Source organism: Sciurus vulgaris, assembly GCF_902686455.1.
Source record: "Sciurus vulgaris genome assembly, chromosome: 2".
In the NCBI taxonomy this organism is placed as follows: Eukaryota; Metazoa; Chordata; class Mammalia; order Rodentia; family Sciuridae; genus Sciurus; species Sciurus vulgaris.
In genome coordinates, this window is record NC_136462.1 from 139,476,633 (window position 1) to 139,499,405 (window position 22,773).

The window sequence follows — 22,773 nt, forward strand, 5'->3', positions numbered from 1 at the left end:
ACAATAAATGTATTATGAAGAAACCTGATGTCGTCTGGGAAGTTGGGAAGGTCTTACTGAGCAAATGTCATCTTATCTGATATCTAAAGGACAATTAGGTGTAATTAAGGAGGCAAAGAAATAGAAATGGTGGGGGAAATATTTATGCCTTGGATATGATATTGGTGAAGTCTTTACTGTGGAGTGAATTGTGTTTAAAGAACTGAAAGGAGGCTGGTATGACTGGAACAGAGTGAAGGAAGGAACATGAAGACATGAGCAAGTGACATAAAGAAGGAAATAGGGACAGGATCTCTCTTGACCTCTTGGGTCCTGTTGAGAATTTGGTACTTAGAGAGAAAAATAAGAAACTATTGAAATTCATTCGAACTATAAAATAACATGATATATTTGAATTTGGAAAGACCCCTATGGTGAAACTGCAGAGTAAAAAAACCAGAGAAGAAAATATTGTGAACATTGATGATTGAAATTAAAAAATTGCCCAGCCAGTCTTGAAGACTTTTAATTTACCTTATGACTCAGAAACTGCATTCTTAAGTGTCTAAGCAAAAGAAATGAAAACACATGTCTACACAAAAATGTCCATAGTAGAATTATTCATAATAGTTAAATGTAGAAACAATCCAAATGTCTACCAACTGGTAAATGAATAAATAAAATATGATATCTCCATATACAATGACATAAGGGTCTGCAATAAAAAAGAAAACATACTTAAATACGCTTTAACATAGATGAACTCCAAAAATGCTATGCTAACTGAAAGAAGTCAGGTACAAAATACCATTTATTATATGAGTCCATGCATACAAAGTATTCAGAAAGGCAAATCTGTGGACACAGAGAGTAGAGTGGTGTTTGCCAGGAGGTGAAGGGGGACAGCAGTGACAGCTAATAGACACAATAGGTCTTTTTGGGGTTGTTGGAGGAGTTCTAAAATCAGACGGCATGATGGTTGCACAATACTTCAATAAAAATCACTGAATGACACATTCAAAATAGAAGTTTATGATATGTCATTCAACCCTGGAAAAAATTGCTGAATGAATAAACAAATGAGTAAATAAGTAAATTCACAAGTTGACAGAGAAACAAACTGTGTGTGTGGAAAACCCAGTCGGGAGGCCACTGTTGACAGCCTACGTAGAAGGGGATGGTTCTAGGGTGGTGGCCTATATGGAAAGAATGGGATCAGCTGGAGAAATGTTCAGGAATTAAACTTAGTAGGAATTAGAGGCAGACCTGACTGTGACTTGCACTCTTAGACATTCCAGACTAATTGTGAATGCTTGAGCATTCGTGTTCCTCAGCTTTCCCTGTGTTGAGGACCAGGCTCCTTGGGAGTATCTTCATGTACCACATCTACCTGGTGTACTCATGCCAGCCCTTCCAGACTCAGATCAGATGTCATCTCCCCTTTGACACATTCTCTGAGCCACTTCACCCCTATTGTGCCCCCAGAGCACTCCTTGCCCCCACCCGTGTTAGCATTTTCTTGTGCACATCTGTTTACCTGCCATTCCTCTTGATCAGTACTGCCAAACGCCTGAACTTATGTCTTCCCTTCCATCACAGCATCTTTTCCAGATATGGCCAATTGATCATATACTCCTGCTGAGACAGGATACCCCTACAATAGTGCCAGAGGTAGCCCCTTTGAACCAATTGGCATTGCTACATCCATAAAGTCTACCACCATATCTGCTCTTGACTGTACCACACTCTACGATGTGGCTCACTTGTTCATGAGAGCCCTGCATCAGGTACAATGAATGGATACAACAAGTGGGTAAAACCTGTCCAAGAAGAAGCTTCCAGATTTATCTCTGCTCAATAAGCAAAGCAGTTTTATTGCACTTACTACGTCTCTTTCACAGTGATGGCTTCCATTTTTTGCCCTCAGGTAGCAAGGCATTTGCTGAAAAATCATAATTTCTTCCCATTTTTTTCCTTCTAAATTCTGTGTTTTGTTAAGTATAGGCACAGGCCACCGTCTTCTATCAGAAACCACCACCAAAGTACAGTCCATAATGGGGCTTGCCTTTACACAATAGTCTTGATATTTTAGACATTGTGCCTTTGAGAGCTAAAGCTTTCTAAGTCAGGCATCAAGGTAATGATTTAGTTATTTATTCCTTTGAACCAGCTACTTTTGTGACTCATTTTTCTCCCTAACCCATGCTATTATGCACTAATCCATACATTACTTCCCTTCAATGCAGATGACACAGACTGTTGACTTAGGGTGATTTTGCAATATGCACATTAACAAAGACTTCGCGAGCAGGAAGAATACCAGTTATTCCACCAACTTTAAAAAAATAGCTGAGTGGGAGACCAGCTTAGCAGGGTGTTAAACATCCATTAATAATGGCAGGGAGACAAAATTGAAGGTTTTGATTTTGGTTCAGATAAACACTTTAAATTCAAGACTCAGATAACTGTATTTCACTGAGTTTCTGTTTGAGAAAACCTGGCCTGCTTGAAGATGCTAGCTTGCATGTAGAATAGACAGACATTTTTAAAGTAGTTAATGTAATAATGACTATGATGCAATAATGAACATTAAAATTATTATACATGTTGATCTTAGTGGGATAGTCTGGGTTTCAAATAAGTGACTCTGTTTTTCCCCAGGGTGACATTTCTCAGATCGTTATGTGTTGACTTTTGGTACAGAAAATGATATTTTTTAAAGCCTAAAGTTTTTGCTATATCCCCATTTCAAAATTGTAGACAAACTAGTTCCATTCTCAGTGACAAAAAATGTTCTTTGATTTGCATTGTTACCATGTTGCCTGCTGCACATGGCTGATTCCTCCTCCACCAACCTTAAGTTTTTGGAAACAGGGACCATGAAGTTTATTTTGTATTCCATCAGCACTTCTCTATTTCAGGTGCTCAACAGGTGTTACTGAAAATATGTATGTTAAAAAGATACTTTCATACTAATATCAGAGCCATTTCTTTATTGCTTGTGGGAAATTTCACCACTGTTGAACTGGTTAGTTCTCTAGTTTCGCAAAAGATGTGAACTTGTTTTTCTCATATGTGCTAAATGATTAATATGAGTCTGTCATGGTGATGGTCTCTTTGCATTAATTCCTTCTGCTGACACTCATGACTTCTCTTGGAAATAAGCAATATTATTTTTGTCCTTTCTAGGTAGGAGAATTGAACACAATGAAATAACCTGGCATTGTCATGCAAGTTGCTGAGCGGAAAAGCCCAGATTGAAAACCAGAATTTCCATTTCATTTTATTTACCAGAAAATATCTACTTCTTATTTCATATTCTGTGAAATGAAAACAAAAGTTTTGGTTTAGTTTGATTTTCTTTATGCATTCATTTTTTCCAAGAAAAATTAAGCCTTTTGAATAGGTATGGAGGTCAAAATCCTAATCTTCTCTATCTTTCCTATTGCTGATGATCTAGACCCTCAACTAATCTTGTCATCTCCACCTTCAAAATCTCTCCAGACTTTCGCCACTTCTCATCCCTTCTTCTGCCCCCACCCCTGGTCCTGAGCACCAGGAGCTCTCAATTGATGGTTACAATACCACTTCCTTTCACCCCTACCACTATATTTCTTGCTCCCCTATAGACAAATCTGTAGAAGTCAGTTTTTTTCAAAAAAGCAAATCTGATCATGTGGCATAGAGCTCCTAATCCCAACAACTTCCCATCTCACTCATAGGAAAAGACAAATGTCTTTCTGATGCTTCTACACAGTTTACAACTCCCATCTACTCTTATCTTTCTGATGTTGTCTTCTACTACTCTGCCTAGTAAGCCTTCAATCAGCCATGCCATCTCTTTTCTGCCCCTCCAACTCATGACATTCCCTACCCCAGGATCTTTTCACTTGCTAATATATCAGACTGGAATTCTCTTCTCCGGACAACTGAGTAGCATGTTTTCTCACTTCTTCAGGCCTTCAATTAATTCTTCCCTTTTTAGTGAGGCTTCTTCTAACTGGAATATTTTAAATTATTCCTTCATTTTTCTTTGTAGCACTTACATACTGCCTCACTGCATAGCTAATGTATCATAGATTTTAACCATCTGTTCAATGTCTGTTTTCACCCAATAGGATGTGAGCCCCCCCAGGTAAGTTTCATGTCTGTTGCCTTCTGAGCCACAACTCTAGAACCTGTGCCATTGCTTTGCATTTGAGAATATGGTGGAACCAGAAACTCTCTTATACTTCAATGTACAATAGTTTTCTACCTATGTCCTTTCAGCTAGATGAAGAAGATATTTTGAAATAGTTGGGGGTTGTTAATTACCACTTCAGATAGGAAAAGAGCAAGGATGATTTCCTGTGGTTAACTGGTTCATCATTTTACGGTTGTTTTCACTCAGATTTTCATGTAACTTATCCTTAGTTACTTCACATGAATTTATAAAGTTTCCTCTTGTCCCGAATTGCTTTTAACCTTAAGAAATGTAGATTTGTGCAGAAACAAACTCTAGTTTAGCCTTAGATTCTTATGACTTTCCCAGACACGTTTACACCCAAGTTGAGGAAACTCAATTTTGCTGATGCAAAAAGAAATCATGCAATAAGGAGGATAACCAAATTCAGGCTTTTTTTTTTTTTTTTTTTTCAGAGAAAGTAACAAACAGAGAAAGTAACAAAAAATATATTTTTATTGTGCATTACATAGTAATAATTCAGATGCTGAACTGGTTCCTTCTGAATTTCATATAAAATGCTTCAAACTTGAAACTTTCCACAATATTCTAAAGTATGCATTTTCAAAAGGCATAAAATGCATGATAATTTAGAATACTCTATTAAGATGATTAATGAAATTATTGAGCCAGAAATTAGAGAAATATCAAAGTATAAATCTTATGTGCATATTTTGTAAGCTAAGCTGTTGTCCAGATGAGTAAGGGTCAGGGTTTCCTTTGCAATTTTTAAAACCATGCATTCATTTGTGCCTAATTCATTCCTTGAATACTGTATTCATCAAACAATCTGCACTAAGTGTATGTAAAGCATAAAAAAATAACACGTAGGATTTCAAAGATTTTATAAACTAGATAGAATTATGTCACTGTTATGGTTTAGAGCTGAGGTATTCCCCAAAATCTCATGTGTGAAACAATGCAAAAAGGTTGAGAGGTGAAATGATTGGGTGTGAAGGACTGGACCTAATCAGTGCGTTGATTCACTGATAGAAATTAACTCTGGGCAGGTAGGCTGTGCCTGGAGGAGATGGGTCATTGAGGGCATGCTTTTCAGGTTTATATTTTGTCCCTGGTGAGTGAAAACTCTCTCAGCTTTCTGGTGGCCATGTCCTGAGCTGCTTTCTTCCACCACACTCCTCCATTATGATGTTCTGCCTCATCTTGGGCCCAGTGTAATGGAGTTCACTATCTATAGACTGAGACCTCTAAAACTGTGAGCCCCAAATAAAGTTGTCATCCTCTAAAATTGTTTTTGTCAGGTCTTTGGGTCACAGAAGTAAAAAAACTGACTAAAACAGTCACTATCATTATTATTTTTTAATTTATTTCAGTAGACATCAGATATCGAAAAACACTCAGCAAACTATTGGAGAAGTGTGAAGGTAAGAAATGAAGTGGTGCCTTGGAAATAGATGTCTCCATAACTGACACAAAATTAAAGTCTGGACATTGGCACAGCTTTGATCTTCAATAACCCCAAAGGTCCTTGTGTTAAAGGATTGGCGCTAGGCTCAGTGCCACTGAAAGGTGGCAAAACTTTTAAAGGCATGGCCTACAGAGGAAGGTAGGTCCTTGAGGGTGTACCTTTGAAGAGTTTATGGGGACTGTGACCTCTTCCTTTCTTTCTTTGCTTCTTGCCTACTGAAGGAGTTAAAATTTAAGTGCCCATAATTAAAGCACAGAATCTGTAGTCTAGCAAATGAACTTAGGAAAAGAAAAAAAGAGGGACAGGCCTGAGGCCTAAACAAACATACCTAAACAAGCCTAAAATAAAACTACCAAATCATCAAAAACTAACTGGCCATGGAGGATAAACAATCTCCACAAGGCCGTGGACCATCTGGTGTCACCCACTTTCCCCCTTCTTCCCTTTTCTTTAAGGTTAACTTGACCACCTGCTAACCAAAATAAACTGCCCTACCACATTGCTGGAATGATAATTTGCAGGTACTACTTGCTGATGTAACCATGCGCTGAAATTAGCCCGCTTATGTTTGAATCAGCCAATTATGTGTACCCGCGCCAAACTCCCTAACTTTTCCTATATAAACCCCTGATTTCTGAGCCTCGGGGTCGACTCCTCTATCTCCTGTGTGAGATACGTGTTGGCCCGGAGCTCCGCTATTAAAGTGCCTCGTGCTTTTGCATCAAGGCGGTCTCTCGTGTTTCCTGGAGCGCGCCATCCTGAGACTCGAGTAAGGGTCTTCTTTTTTGGGGAGGGGTCCTACACTACCATGACCCGTGAACAGGCCTCTTCTACTATATACTGCTGCCATGACATATGTGCCACCACAGGCCCAGAAACAGAGCCAAGTGTTCATGGACTGAAGTCTCAGAAGCTGTCACCTAAATAAACCTTCCTTCCTTATAAGTTGTTTATAACAATTATTTTGTCACAGTGATGGGAAGCCTAACTAGTAAAGGATACTTACGTGGTGTCAACTTCACTCTGAAAATTGACTTATCTTCACCAACACCAGATGAATGAGCTTGAAGGTAAAGGTCTTGTATACAGCAATCTATTGTCTAGCTTCCTTTCTCTAATAATTTTCAAAAACATTTCTAACCCTTCTCTAATGTGAAAGCTGATCATTGTCTGTTCCTTCTTTAAAATGCTTGTAACTCTTAGCTGAAGCTGATGAAGAAGTCATCTTCATGTCTGGCTTAGGAGATGAGTTGCTCCAAGTAGTCCTGACATTCCCCTTTTCCACTATTCCACAAATGTATCTTAACTTATTGAAATGATGTGCTAACCTGCCCAGTTTTCCTACTGTGATGATAAACTTAGAAAATCCTGGTGTCATTGCTCCCTTTTCTTCTTTGAGACACTCTGCTTAGCACAATACCTGCATTTAACTAGCTGTTTCATAAATATTAATTGAATAAATAAGTTGCATGATATCAAATTATAACTTAAATATTTGATTCAGAGTATTCATCTGCAATGATTTAGGAAGTAGTTAATTTTTAATAATTCACCAATGCTTAGGTGAACAGGATTACACAGTTTCAAAATATCTTAGTTGTATAGGAGGTGGGGGGGCAGGTTAATTCAAGCCCAAGACTCATAATAGTTCCAAAGGATTTTGTATAAATAAGTAATTTATTTTATAATTATTGTTGGTATTTTTGCTTTCTGAATCTTCAGAAAGATGGGCTGAAGGACCCAGAAAAGAGTTCAATTTAAGACAAATTAAAAATATGATCCAAGAAAGACAGAAGAGGGAAGTATGTAAAAATGTACTTGTTCAGTCTTGCTACTGTTTCCTGGAGTCAATCTCAGCTTAAAACATAATAAGTAGACCCCAGCTTGTCATACCTACTTTCTCCCAGGGGTTTGAAACTGTAATGAAAGCATTTTATCTCAGTGGTAACTGGATTAGAGTAATGCAAGAACCTGCCACCTTGGGACCTCCTGCTTACGTCTTGGCCTGAATAAATGTGCATGGAAATTGTTTTAAACTGATGGCTGTGCAGGATCACAAGTTATAGTAATGTTGACAGTCTCAGCTTGGAACCTGGAAAAATAGCAAAACCTGTGGAACAGGGATTGGAAACAGCTCATTTGCTGACATGAAAACTGCGCTCAGAGGTTTAGATGTACAACCTTTGCAGGTCAATGGTGACAATATTTGCAAAGTGCCACCAGCATCTCTACTGCAAATTGAAGCAACTTAATACAAATCCTTGCTGCAAATCTCAAGCAACTTGATTTCTTTTCCAGCCTCCAGTACCCATAAGAATCCATAAGAAGAAGTTTCTCAGACTTAAACTGTATGAAAGGATACTAAATCTTGCATCTCCTGGAGGCCGAATGGGAAATGAAAAGGTATAGTTGTCACATTCTGTCAGAGGCGAATATCTTGGAAATAATCCAATCAGTGTGTTCCCTTCAAAAGTAGTCAGTGTTTCAGTATGAGTTCCTCCTCTGTTATTTCACAGGTTTGTTGTAATCTGTCACAGAGGCAAAACATCTGTTGGTGAAGACAAGGGAATAAAAGGGGATTCTCCATCTTCCTTACGAATATTTGCAAAGAACTTTTGGTGAATATACTGCCATTGAAAAATGACAGTTTTTCATTTTCCAAGATTCCAGTTTCAGGGAGGCACCAAATAAGTCCTGACTAAGAAAAAAGAAAGCCTGCATTTTCTAAAACTGTGAAAATGCATTTTCACATAAAATTCAGCAAAATGGACACAGAAGGGAGGATTCAGAAGAGTCTTAGAAATCCAACCTGCTTCCTATAAAGCTGAGTTGTTCCCCAAAGAAGATTCATTTAGAATCCATCTTTTCATAGAACTATATTTAGTTCTGTAAAACCAGCAGAAAGCTCAAGTCATAAAGCCATCTATTTCAGCAAGATTTCTAAACTATTATGTGGTTCTTCTTCCTTTCTTCAAAGGGACTAGGCAGTAGGGTATCCATTTTACAGATGTGGTAAGTGGATTCAGAGATCAGATGTGTTTTGCCTGTGGCATATTGGTGATATGATTCTAAGTTGTAAGTCAGTATTATACCTAAATTTATCTTTGCAAAGGCCTGTGTCCAGGAGAGGGTCTAGTGCATAACAGATACTTTGCTTCTCAACCTCCCATTGAATTAAATCAGTAACCAGCTTGAAGAACTCATCTCCTCATAACTCTTTGGAAAGGAATACGTGCTCATAACTACTTAGAATGTTTATTTGTTTATACATTTGTGTCTTATCCTTTGCATGAGAACTGTGAGATGTTCAGAACACACACTTGATCACTTTAGACAGTTCAGGTTTCCAACTAACTTTTTCACATTATCAATGTAACTTGGTAGTGATTTTTCTTAATTTTTGAACTGGGATTAAAATAAGTGAAGTACTTAATATCAAATTGGTATGATGTGCCAAAAAACCATGCCTGGTTTCTCCAACCTTGAAACAGATAATTGTTTTTTTTTTTTGGACCGAAGTTAAAAAACAAAAACAAAAACAAAAATATGGAGACAATCTTAGAAGTATATATTGGTTCTCTTGTTAATTATTGTTTTCACCAGTTGTGTTTTTACACTCTGTACCCTGTAGTTTTCTCCTGTTCTATTAAAAAAAAAAATCAGAGCCCATGACACTAGGCACCATGTAAACCTCCAAGTTGGATGCATGGAACTAGCCTCTGCAACTCCCCAAATACAGTAAGAACAGGTAGCTCTTTCAAAGTCACATAATGGGTGCAGGGAGCTGGTATATTTAAGTATCTAAGGAGCAGCTTTTCCTTTTCTTGTTACTTTTTTCCCCTTTTCCCTCAGCAGAAGCTGAAACTTTATTATAAAACCACAGATAAGTATATCAACTGCTCAGAGGCTGGCACAGCAGAATACAAGGAAATAAGAGATAAGGGAATTTGGTCAAATACAAAAAGTACTGTGGAATTTAAACCAAATGACAGCAGATAAGGCTTTCTCTGAGTTTCTATTAAAAAATGTAATAAATAAGAAATCCAAAAAATTTCTTTCCAGGCACAGCACTTTTGTTCCTATATTGCTCGTCATAAATGTACAATATTTTCATCAATGCAGGGATTCTATTCACAGTTGCAAAAATATACTCTGCTGGAGTTGTGCTAAAGATATGACAGCCTCAGACTGATGCCCTGTGAGTCTTTCAGTAAAGTTTATTATTTGAATAAATGAGGATGTAGCTCCATAAGCCTGGATGGAGGCCTGGTGGTGAGGCAGGGGTGGTTCAATAGAAAGACTAGAAATCAAAACAAATTAAAAACAAAAAGGGTGGGAACTTTGCTTATGAATTTCCTTAGGGAAAGTTCCTCATTTTCTATTTTATCATTTTATTATTACTTACAGTGTAATATTTCTCTAAATATCCCAAGGTATCGTTAGTAATGGATCTTACTGATATTTCTTACTGTGAACTTGAAATTAACCTAAATTAGATATGTCTTAAAGTGGACAAGGCCCCTCAATGAATTTTCATAGATTTATGAAGATCATCTCAATGCCTTCATTCCTTTTGACTTCAGGGGAGGGAGAACGATTGAGATCTGGACCAAAAGAGACTCCAGGGTCCTCTGAGATGACAGGGTCTGTGACACCTGCAACTTGAGTGGCATCTGCAGTTTCTGGTGCCTGCTTCGTTTCTAGAGGGCAAAAACCCTAAGTCATATAGCATCTCCCTGCATAATATGACACATCTGTCTGCCTTAGCATCTCAAGCTCAGCTTATATGTATCCTGGAATGGTTCTTAGAAGGAGAAGACCACAGTATTTGGATGGTAGATGTTCAACTATTTCATCGCAATCTATCTTTTATTCTTACTGATATGTGCATTTAAACTTTTATCTACATGAATTTGTGTTTAAAAGCATTTATTGATAGATAATTTGGAAGTCTCATATCTATATATCATAGTAGACTAAAAAAGAATACACCAAGTCTTATGTAATTCTTTATACTTCACTTCTTGCCAGCTTGTGGGTGGGGAAAAATCTTACCAAATTTTAGGATTTGTTCCATTGACTGTGGCAATAGATCCTTCCTGGGCATAGTAAATCCAGTGCCACATATAAGTCACATTTTGTAAATGGTCTGAGCATCAAATCATGTGTGAGTATAACTATCAATAAACAAAAACAGAGTCCAATAGGAATGGGTTGTGTGAATAATTGTGTCATTTATAATGTCATAATGCAACATCCAGTTTTAAAAATAGTTCAAGTTTTAAATGTCCTGTTATTTTATATTATCGAATTTTAGATTTTCTGGGTGTACAAAGATGTTGGTATTCAGAAGATATTGAAGAGTCCATGCTTATATGGAACATGGAAGAAGATCAAATCTCCTAAAATTAACCACTAAGTTGCCTATAGAAATTTGAAAGTTAGAAAATCTCACTCTGATCAGTTTTTAAAAATTGCTTTTTGAATTATCTAATTCTCTCACTGAAATAATTTAAGATTTGGTATCAATAGAACATTTCCACATATTTTTAAACCAGATTCTCATAAATCTTTGCTGTTTTTGTTGTGTGGACCAGAATAAGAGATGAGTGTGAGATTTAAGAGAGACTGAACACCTTGATCTCCATATTTCCTGTTGTTTATGTGAAAAATCCACTTCAGTCTTATCTCTGAATAGCCACATAGAATTCCTTCTCATTTAATGAGAATTTTTTCATTGATGAATGACTAGGATTAAATGAACAGTCATGAATAAGGTATTTAGAATAGCATCTGGCATGTGGTACTCTGTTAGTGCTGATCATCCTACTTATCATTACTTTATTATTTTTATTGTCAATTTCTATTTCTATATTAGAGCATTAGGGTCATCCCATTTTTCAGAGTCTTCTAGCAAAATAGAACTTATAAAACCTGGGACTGTTGGTAGGCAGAACATGGAACTAAGTCCTTATTCTTTTTTCTACTCCATTTTTAAATTCTACTATTGACATTAAATTTAAAAAAAAATTTGTTCTATTTCTAACTTCATATGAGAAATCATTTTCTAATTAAAGAAAATCCTATAACATGAGAATTGATTTAAAAATAATTTGCTTAATATATTGATTACTAGACTATGCTATAACTTGGGGACATCTTCAGTTTCACTTACAATCATAACTTCGTTCATGGGAGAGTTTGTATAGGTGCAAATGGGTGTAGTTATCAGTTCCAGCTTCTGTGTGTGTGAATCTAGAATGCCCATGGACAAAGTAGAGCTCTTCCTTTGGGATTCGCTTATTCTGAGTACTGCTCATATCTATGAGATTCTCTGTGCAAGAGAGAGAGAGAGAGAGAGAGAGAGAGAGAGAGAGAGAGAGAGAAGAGAATTTTTCCCTTAAATTGTAGCTATTGAAAGTTAAGTTCTCTAGAGGCTATATATACAAATATATACATACACACACACACACACACACATGCACACACATATAAATATTTTGTATTAATCCATTTAATCTTATTTATGGTTATGTAAAGTGCTCTTGACAGACCTTTATTTTATTCATCTATTTATATGTGGTGCTGAGAATCGAACCTAGTGCCTCACACATGCTAGGCAAGCACCCTACCACTGAGCCACAACTCCAGCCCCTGTAAAGTGCTCTTTTGGGACTAGTTTTAGTTGTTCTAAATGAAACAAAAATAGGTTTTGTACTTCTTCAAAATGAAAGTATTTTGTCAGTATCTTTGAGTTTTAGCATGCTGTTAATAATTATTCAGGATATGCAATGATATCTGAAAATAATGTTATAATTATTTGTTTAATTAGATAAAAGCAGCACGAATGAACATAATCTACTTTAATTTTCAAATATATTTACAGTGATATCCATACTGAAAAAGTTCAAAATGTACCAAGCAGTAAAATAATTGGGGAATATATGGGGAGGAATGTAATTGATTTTAAATGTAGTTAATTAATAAATAAAAATTAATAAATAATTTCTTCTTAATAGTAATGTTTTTGATTTCATGTACCAAATATATCAAATTCTTGGTCATAATCTCATTAAGTATCATAGACTATTTTTAATACTTGACCATTTATGTTAGCTTTAGAGGAATTAAAGGGTTACCTAAATCAAATCAATGAACAAAATTATTGTTTGCTTTATAATTTGATAATACAAAGCAAACAATTTTGCAAAAAAGTAAGCACTTGTCAAGTATTTGAACTCTTATGAAATTGTTAAGGCATATTTCACAAAATAGTTTTATCTTGAATTAGTACACCTAACTATTGCTTTTTCTAAGCCTAAATAGCTTCCGTTTTCAAGCAATTCTGCATTTATTTAACAAATAAGTTCTATGATGTAATTATTAAGGAACATAGCTATATTATGTGGTTTCATAAGAATCCTTGGCAGTAAAAGATTGCAGTAAGCTGTTGCACTGCTGCCATTTCAGCAGACGTAAAGACACGCACACACACACACACACACACACATACAAACACACACACATGCTCAGTTCTTCAGGCCTTTACATTGTCAATGTATGGGTGTCTTTGTGTATGTCACACCCTCTAAATTCAGGTGGCCTCAAGCTGTGCCATATAATTCCAGCCTCAATTAAACTTTCCAAGGTCAGCAGCACTGTACCAGGTCAGACATAAATAAGACAGAGGATGGTCCTAGGGTACAGAAAAGCCATATTTATTCTTTATTCACAGTTCGTGGCTATCTAATGAAACCTTGAAAAGAAGAAAGACAGAAGAAAGGAGAACTCTCAAAAGATACTTTTTCACCTAGTGTAACCTGTGTCAAAAAATAAAATCAGTATATGTATAATTCAAGACACAATGGTTCATGGTATGTATCTTTTTTCTAAGAATACAGTTTTTACCACAGATTATTGAAGAATATGCTGATATGATTGCACATCATTACTTCAGAAATCAAGAGAACCAATTTCTATTTTGTTGTGTGTGTCACTAATCAGTAGGATAAACTTAGATACATATTTTATTACTCTCAGTTTTCTCTTGATAAAATAAGAAGTTTAAAACAGATAGATCTATTAGGTTTTCCAGCTCTAAGTTCTAATTGAATCAGAATTCCACTTGAATAATATTAGTAAATAAAAATCTAATAAGCTAAACAAAAATAAGAAATCGAGAGAATATATTTGATCATATATCATGCATAGGAATTAATTTTTTAAATTAAAAAAAAACTCCTACAGGACAAAAATACAAACTTAGAGAAAATGTGCAGATAAGCAGGGTGACCAAGAAACACTTGAAAAAATCTTCAGCTTCTTTAATAACTTGGGAAATGCAAATGATATGAGCAATATACCATTTTACAACCACTAGTTTAACAATTAATAAGTCTAACCATGTTGAGGAGGTTAGGAGTGAAATTCCCCATCATGCATGAAGGGCTACTGCATGGCAGAACAATCACAAGGGCTTCATAAAATATTTTTTAAAAATTGAGGAAACCACAGCAACATCTATTGAGCAGTGAGTGTGTGTTACCAGCTTAATGAAGTTCGTAGTTTCAATTTTAGATTGTGCTGTTTCCCTTTGATGATGTCAGATCTTTGCAAAGATGTTCAGTACTTGTAGTGAAGAGAAAACTGTGTGACTGACATGCAATTATGGACATTGCTAGGAAGAAATTCAGTTTGCTCTTCTCTGTATTGTCTAGCATGTACAGTACCCTCGCAGTGAGGTGAAGAAAGAGTTTGATCCTTCTTTTATTTTTTCCCCCTGTGGTGCTGGAAAATGAACCCAGGGCCTTGCAGATGCTTTACGTACTTACTCTACCATTGAGCTACATCCCAGACCCACAACAGTTAATTTACCCAGGAGGCAATCGGCTCATTTTTAGCCTATACTACCACATAATTTCTCTCATTGCTAGCTAAACAATTAGTGTTGCGTGAAAATGAATAAAAAGTAAAAAAGAAGAGAGAAGGCAAGGATGTGCAAAATGGATTAAGAAAAAATGGCAGACTATTAGGTGGATAGCATGGATTTTCATTGGAAGTAAGGGTGGATGATTTAGAGAAAACAAAACAAAACAGAAAAAGCAAAATAGGACATACTTATTTTGAGAAGTTGTTCATTGTTTATCTGAAATTCATATTCAACTGGAGATCCTATTTATTTGACAGCTCTACATGAAAATGATCAATAAGTTATAGGAATAGCAGATAATATAGCAAAGCAGGATTTTGAAGACTTTCAGGAGGTGAAGGGCAAACAATTCATCAGGTAGGAGTTAGGAGAGTCAAAGAGCTGAATCACTGCTCCTCTCCCATGAGAAGAAAGGTGCCGGAGAAGAAATTGCTGCAGTCCCTGCGGGAAAATAAGGAAACAAACATGAATTTTTGATTCAGTCAGGTGAGTATACTGTGAGAGCAAGAAGAAGAAGAAAGCCAAAATACAGGAAAGGCAAGCATGTAAAGAAAAATTCCCATGTTGATGAAAAGAAAATCCAAGTGAAAGAAGGCATTTTCAAGTGGATTTCAACAATTCATTTGGGGAAAGAGAAGATAAATTTGAGATTTAGCTTGACTGACCCAGAGATGTGTCAAAATAAGGATGGATACAAAGAAAATTTTGAGATATTAAAAGATTTGAATCCAATAAGCATCTACACAAAATTATTTTTAAAAATATGAATCACTTAGATAATGATTTGTTAATCATAATTTGTGTAAAATTTCAGATTATGTGAATCAAAACCAATAAAGGGGGGTTTAAAACAAAAGGAATCTCTGAGTAAGAAATGCATAACTCTTGACATGCATATTCAGAGAAAAAGAGATTTAAGTGTATTTGCAGTAATCATGATGGCAACTGTTAAAAATAAAGTGACAGTATTCTAAACCAACCAATTGTGCAGACATAATAAAGTGAAGACAAAAAAAAATAAATACAACAAAGGGAAGAAATTTTAATAAATAATAATAACACACATAATGTGACAATTCTGTTTTAAATCTTACCATTGAATGAAATATTTGAATTTTGAGTCAAAGAACCATAAAAATATTTTTACAATTTAAAAGAGATAATGGCAATATTTTTTAAAAAGTTAAAAATAGAGGAATAACATGCCCTTCAATTGACGAATGGATAAAGAAACTGTGGTATATATACACAATGGAATATTACTCAGTCATAAAGAAGAATAAAATTATGGTATTTGCTGGCAAATGGATGAAGCTGGAAAATATCATGCTAAGTAAAATAAGCTGAGCCCAAAAAACCAAAGGCCGAATGTTTTCTCTGATAAGTGCATGACAATATATAACGAGGGGGAGCGATGGGGGGAAGAAAAGAATGAAGGAACTTTGGATGGTGTAGAGGAAAAAGGGGTAGGAGGGGTAGGGATGGAAAAACAGTAGAATGAGACAGAAAGTATTACCCTATATATATGTATGATTACATGAATGGTGTGAATCCACATTGTGTACAACCATAGAAATGAAAAGTTGTACCCCTTTTGTGTACAATGAATCAAAATGTGTCTGTAAAAATAAAAAATATTTTAATTAAAAAAACCAAAAATAAAGGAATAACAAACATATCCCACAAACCTAAAAACATACATGGAAGCAAGAAAGTGGAATGGGGGTATGGAATTCAAGACGCAATGTTAGAAAGATAATTTCATGTAATTAAAAATCAGAAAGTCAACTGACAAAGTGTGTAAATATAGTACAAAACTGGTAAATTTGCAACAATAATGCAACTGTAATGGAAGAATTTAACTGATTAATGTCAATTTTTAGAGGTTTATGGAGACTTCCTTTCCCAAACCAGAGTTCTTTCAGGTGCCTTGGAAAATTTATCAGAATGCAACATATTGACCACAAAATCTCTCTAACTCTACAAAAGAGAACTTTCAGAGATCATAACATCTTCCCATTTTGCTGTCACATGCTCTTCAGAAACCTTCAGAAATGAAAACCTCAGAAATAAAGGGTTAAAAACACAAAAAATCACATATGGACAAGGGACTCTAAAAGCAGGTATGGGGGAATTTTAAAAAATATACATTCAATTTTTATTAATCAATATTGTTTTCAAATTCAAATGTAATGGAGCTTTATAAGAAAATATAAATTATAAAAAGTACAATTATAAATACTAGTGTATTAATAACTTTAGAATAATGTAACAAACAAGGACCACAAAAAGCAAAACAAAAACCCCAAAAACTATTTGGTCAATTTAGTATGGCAAATTCTGTAATTTACCAATGAAAATGTAAAAATCATGACAGATAAGAATATAGCATTTGGACGAAAACTTGGAAAATTTTCAGTTCATTTATGAATTGTTTAACCCAGATAATGCCAAATCTAGCATGCATGTGCATGTGGGACATTAACTTTTTTGGAGTTATATGTAGACAGTAAGACTTTTAATTTCATTAATAACTTTTTCAGCCAGGCATACTGGTGCAGGTCTATACTCTAAGAGGCTCAGGAAGATGAGGCAGGAGGATCCGAAGGTCAAACCCAGACTCAGCAGGGTCTTAGTGAGACCCTGTCACAAAATGAAAAATAAAAAAGGACTAGGATGTGGCTCAGTGGTTAAGGGCTCCTGAGTTCAATCCCTGGTACCAAAAAAAAAAAAAAAAAAAAAAAAAAATTCAAAAAAAAATTCAAAGTACACACATGAATATCAACAAATCTACAGTGAAATTCTAAAATATAATTCCAACATATTGCATTTATTAGCATGAATAAAACAACAGTATAATATACAGAAATGGAATTTAATTAAAATAAGTAGGATTATCTAGTAGAATCCTATTAATGGGATTCATTTAAAATCGGTGTCCAAAATAAGAAAAACAAAACTCTACACATGAACATATGGATAAAAACCAAATCATTTCCTATCCATTTTTAAATTCTCAAAAATTCGAAGTGGAGGGTATTTTTAAAAATATCATTAAGAATATCTGCATATAGCTACAATAATAGAACACTAGAATAGACTGAGGCACTATTGTTTATTTGGGTCCCATAGAGTTGTAACTGATGGTAATATGTGAACCTGTGACACCAGTCTTACATCTGTCTGACATCATCCACTCATGTTGTACATTTCTAAATATCTGTTTTCATCTGGAGCATAATTCCAATTAGAATTTGCAGTAAGATAAGTGACATTATTCATACTTAAAAATGTATTGTTAAGTAATATTGTATGACAAGAAAAAGAAATTTTTAAACAACATTTTAGCCATGAGAAGATAAACGTCATTATTTGCATCTACAAATATTTAGGTTTTTTAACCTGTCTAGGTTTTCATTATATTGGGAAAAAGACTGTCAACTGAATGGCACATTACAAGTATACAAATCATAAGCAAGTTTATCATTTCCTTACATACTCAAATAGAAGCAGTAGATCCCCCCCTCTAAAAAGAATCTACTTAAATAAATAAACTACAAAACACTCAAGAATATACTTATAAAATACTCATAAGAGTAAGATATATAATGTCACAAAATTTCCTTTGGAAAATACATTTTTAATACATGTTAAATATATGTTTATTTAGCAAGATTCTTGAGTTAGAAGAATCAATATAAACATGTCAGTGATTTATTCAGTTCTTCCATTCATTCATTCACTCAAGATTATTTATTGCATCCCTACTGTAGGCCATACAATAAACTAGGAGTCACAGACAAAGTTGTAAACATTCCAATTTGAGTTTCAGATTTGGGCAGAATGTTTCTGAAATTTACAGAGAAGAATACATGAGGAAAAGCTTGCCCTACTATTAGTATAACAGCCATCACTAAGTGAAAGACACATAATAGGAAAAGATAAGAAAGCCCTAAAACAAAAATTGCAAGTTAATTACTGACAATAGTGGATGTTGGAAAGTTTGGTGGGAAGGAGGAACTTTTGCATTTCTTTATAGAGTGATAATGAGCATAATTGATTTAGAAAGTACTTTGATATAACCTAGTAACACTGAAGATGAATTCATTTTTCTGCCTCACATCATCATTTCTTGAGAAATATTCACCTCTGTGCACATGAAGATAAGTAATGCCTACCACAGCATTCTTTTCTGTAGGAAAATTAGTGGACCACAGGATAAAGGATGTGCTTCTTTATATATGAGCATAAATGTCACATATAAAAATTATTATATGAATTATTTTTGTTGATATGCATTAAAAACTTGTCCAAAAGAAAGAATGCACACAACATAACATTTGTTTAACTTTTAAAAATGATAAAATAATTATAACTTTTAAAAATGATAAAATAATTATATATATAATTATATATATATTTCCAACCACATATATAAAGACAATAGAAACAGGCATGAATGAGAGTCATCAGCTTCAACGTGGTGGTCATCTCTAGCCAAGATGTTGGGGGGCCAGGTGAGGTGGTGCATGCCTATAATCCCAGCAGCTTGGGAGGCTGAGGCAGGAGGATGGTGAGTTCAAAGCCAATAGGAAGTGGGAGAACTTCCACATGGTAAAGATCTTCAGTAAACAGCAGGGTTTTGCAGTTGATGAAATTCTTTCATAGTTTTAATTAAATTAGATTATTATAAAAATTCCATGAGTTCAAGGATAAGATGGCCAACATTTTTCATGGGTGTGCTATTGCCACTTACACTGGGCACTTTAAATGCATTTACTGGTTTAAAATCATGTTTATTTTTAATTTTATTTTTACAGACTGCATTTTGATTCTTTGTACACGAATGGGGTACAACTTTTCATTTCCATGGTTGTACACATTGTAGGTTCACACCATTCATGTAATCATACATGTACATAGGGTAATGATATAAAACTATGCTTGTTTTAATCCTCACTTTGCAGGTGAAGGGATTGCTGTTTGGAGAGGGAAGGTGAAATGACCAAGCCACAAAGGCACAGAGGGCTGAGCTGGGCTGCACATCTACAGCAGTGAAGAGGCACAGTGTTATTAAGTCAAGAGTTGGCGCTGAAATTCTTCCTAGGGAGAGAATTGTTGTATGGCTATTTTGCTTAAGGCTTGATACAAGAGTTTTGCATTACACCTTGAAAAGATTTGCATTTCTTGATGCTAAAAGGCTGGTGGGGTAGTTCATAGTGGAATAAGGAGAAAAGACAATGAAGGAGGTAACCCTGAGAAACTTCTTACTGTGTGGTAGGCTTTTTCATCCTAAGTCACCATAGCCTATTAAACGTATGAATGTGGTTTTCTCTTTGTGTATTTTTTGTAGTGGACAATAAAGAGAAAATTTTATGTTGATGTGGAGGTGGTGAGAATAGAGAATAGTGATTAGAAAGTATATGGGGATTCAGGATGGGGATTATCATTCTAAAACCATGAGGGTGTGAAATGAGTATTAGTATAAATTCAACTTGACAATTAAAGAAGCTGAATTGTAGAATTTTTCCAAGACTAGCAAACCAGCCAGTGTTTTAAATCTATGGAGTCTGAGACCAGAGTCACCATGGTAAATAGGTATAAAATACAGCCTGCACAAAATGGTAAGATTGCTATTGCTTTCAAAAATGTAAAAAATTTTATTACATAAATAAAACAACTTTGGTCCCAATGATGAAGAGAAATCAGAAGTTTCTGTTTAAAGAGTTTGTTTTCTTTGTGACAAAGGGACTTATGTGTAAGATTAAGGACTTTAGAATTGGGACTAAAAATAAAGGAAGCAAAAAACGACTCCAAGAGTATATACTTTTAGAAAATTACATTGAAAGAAATTGCAACATACTGGAAAATTACTATGTATACATATATAGTAATATGCACATAGTATAATATATAGATAGTAATATATATATGTACATTTTTTACAATCATAATATCACTAAAATTGTCATGAGTGAAATGTGCATCTAAGTAGCTTGCTGCTGATGCTGATTATACTGGATAAAGAAGACAGAGGGGCAAATAGAATAACACTGGGGAGAATACTTTGCTTCTTGTAAACTGGTATTCAAAGGACCAGTCTAGGTAAAAGGGGTAAGATTTGGAGACTGAATCTATTCTGGAAGGTGAGCTCATGATTCATTGTAAGAAATGTTCACAATGATATTGAGTACCTGCAACTTTGATGCACTAATTAGAGGCTATTGCTACTGAGAATAGACATTGGATGCTCTGGAAAATAAGCACAGTCCTGGAAAAAAGTTAAATAGAAATTCTCAAAGCCAACAGATGGCAAGACACACCCCTCTTTGGAAAAGTGGGAAACACCTGAGTATTTCATGCCCTTTAAAAGTTTCCTTGATGAGCCTCTCTTGCTGCTCTGTCCCAGAGGCATGCCATCATAAGATCTTAATGCCTACCTTAATCAGAGTTTAAACCCACATATCCATTTTCTATTACAAAAGAGAAAAAAAAAAAAAAAACTAGAAACATTTGTTCTTATGATAATTCTGCACATTCTTTAAGAACATTCTAAAACTACCCCTCAGTTTTGGTTTTCTCTTCTGTAGAACAAATAATCTTATGTTCTTTTATCTTTCCTCAAAGGTTCCATTTCCCATGCTTTAATCATTTTTATTGTTTCCATTTGTACCTATTTTAATTTTCCCTACCCTTTTATGATGTGCATCTGTAAATTAGATACAGTACTCCCTAAATTGGAATAGATCTAAAATATCTATTGATCTGCTATTAGAATTATTCTATTTGGATAACTAATATATAGAAAATGATGGTATGGGCAAGAGGGAAAATAGGAAATATTAAATGCTACCCTTTAAGGATATTTTCAGCTCCAGAATGTAGTTCTAAGTGATGAAAATTTGTCCTGAAGAGAAATGAGGAAAGGCAGAACAATAGGAGGCAATAACTATTAAGGAAGTTTCATAAAAAATGAACACAAAAGTTATATCTATGAAATGATCACAACTGTGAAGTGTATGCCTGCATATAAATAGGTAAGCACAGAAATGGCCTTCACAGGAGAAACTATTTTCTTAGACTAGTATAAGTTTTGGCATTTTTTTTTTTTTTTTCAATTTTAGGAGAGTTGTATGTGCAACAACTAAAACTTACAATTTGAAAAGAACTATCTGGAGAATAAGAAAAGAAAGATTAGGACACTTAATAATGCAATAATACTTAAGAATAGGGAAAAAGCCTTGAATTACATGCAGATCTGTTCTATTATAATGCATTTAGCAAATCCTGCAGAGATCATCTCCTTTTGCTGTTTATGTTTGTAACAGAAAGTAAAAAATAGTTCCACATTGAGTACTCTGGGATACTTTGTCCTCCCCTCCAAATTAGGACAACAATTTAAAAAATTAAAAGAACAAAAAAGATGTTAAACAAAGAAAAATATGACTCAGAATAATAAAATTTTAGGTTTAGAAGTGTGCTGATATATCATCCAGTCTATCACCCTAATTTCACAGATGACAAACTCGGGTCCCAAAAGTAGGACTGAATTTCCCATGGTAATCTATCAATAGAGAAACACAGCTTACAAATGTTTCCTGTTAGAAGGCTCTTGCAGACACTTGCATGCCATCATCTGTTGTATACCCATCACAACCCAACAGTAACCAAGCCCATTAAATAAGAGTATTAAGACTGGGTCACTTCTCTGTAGATATCTCTGTTGATATCTTTGTAAGTGCACTCAATGCAGAAAATGACAGGTGTTTGAACTTGTCTTGGCTGAAGAAAAAAAAATATTTTATAAATCTATCCAAAAATCATAATTCAGTGAAACTCCATAGAATTCTGAGATGATTAAGAGAGAATTTTGTTATGGTTTAACAATGTTGTATTCTGTATGCTCTTATATAATTACCTAGCTAATTTTAATCAACTGTGTCTTAATATTTAATTCATACTTATAATTGTGTCTTGAAACTTTCCTGAAATGTAGATGCCCAGTTTTTCATCTTCCATCTTGGATCTATAGAAAGGTTTTCTTCTGCACCTCTTGATATCAATCCTAAAATTAAGTGTCATTTTTATAACCTTTCCTAAATTAAGAAGACCAATCTACTTTTTTTTTTTTTAATCAACAATAGAAGATAAGAAACTGGAAGTGAGGATAAGAGGAAGAGAACAAGGAACTCTAAAAACTCAGTATTTAAGTGC

The 22,773-nt window shown here is 34.7% G+C and overlaps 1 long non-coding RNA gene across 1 annotated transcript in view; it reads left to right on the forward strand.

Annotated features, from left to right (window-relative positions):
* The window catches only part of LOC306654858, a 48,556-nt gene extending 35,012 nt beyond the window's left edge, over positions 1-13,544 (forward strand). The window contains exons 3-6 of the long non-coding RNA XR_013762105.1: positions 6,604-6,700; positions 7,929-8,033; positions 10,214-10,465; positions 13,366-13,544. This is a non-coding gene — a long non-coding RNA (uncharacterized lncRNA). The remainder of the gene's footprint in view (positions 1-6,603; positions 6,701-7,928; positions 8,034-10,213; positions 10,466-13,365) is intronic.
* The last annotated feature ends 9,229 nt before the right edge of the window (positions 13,545-22,773 follow it).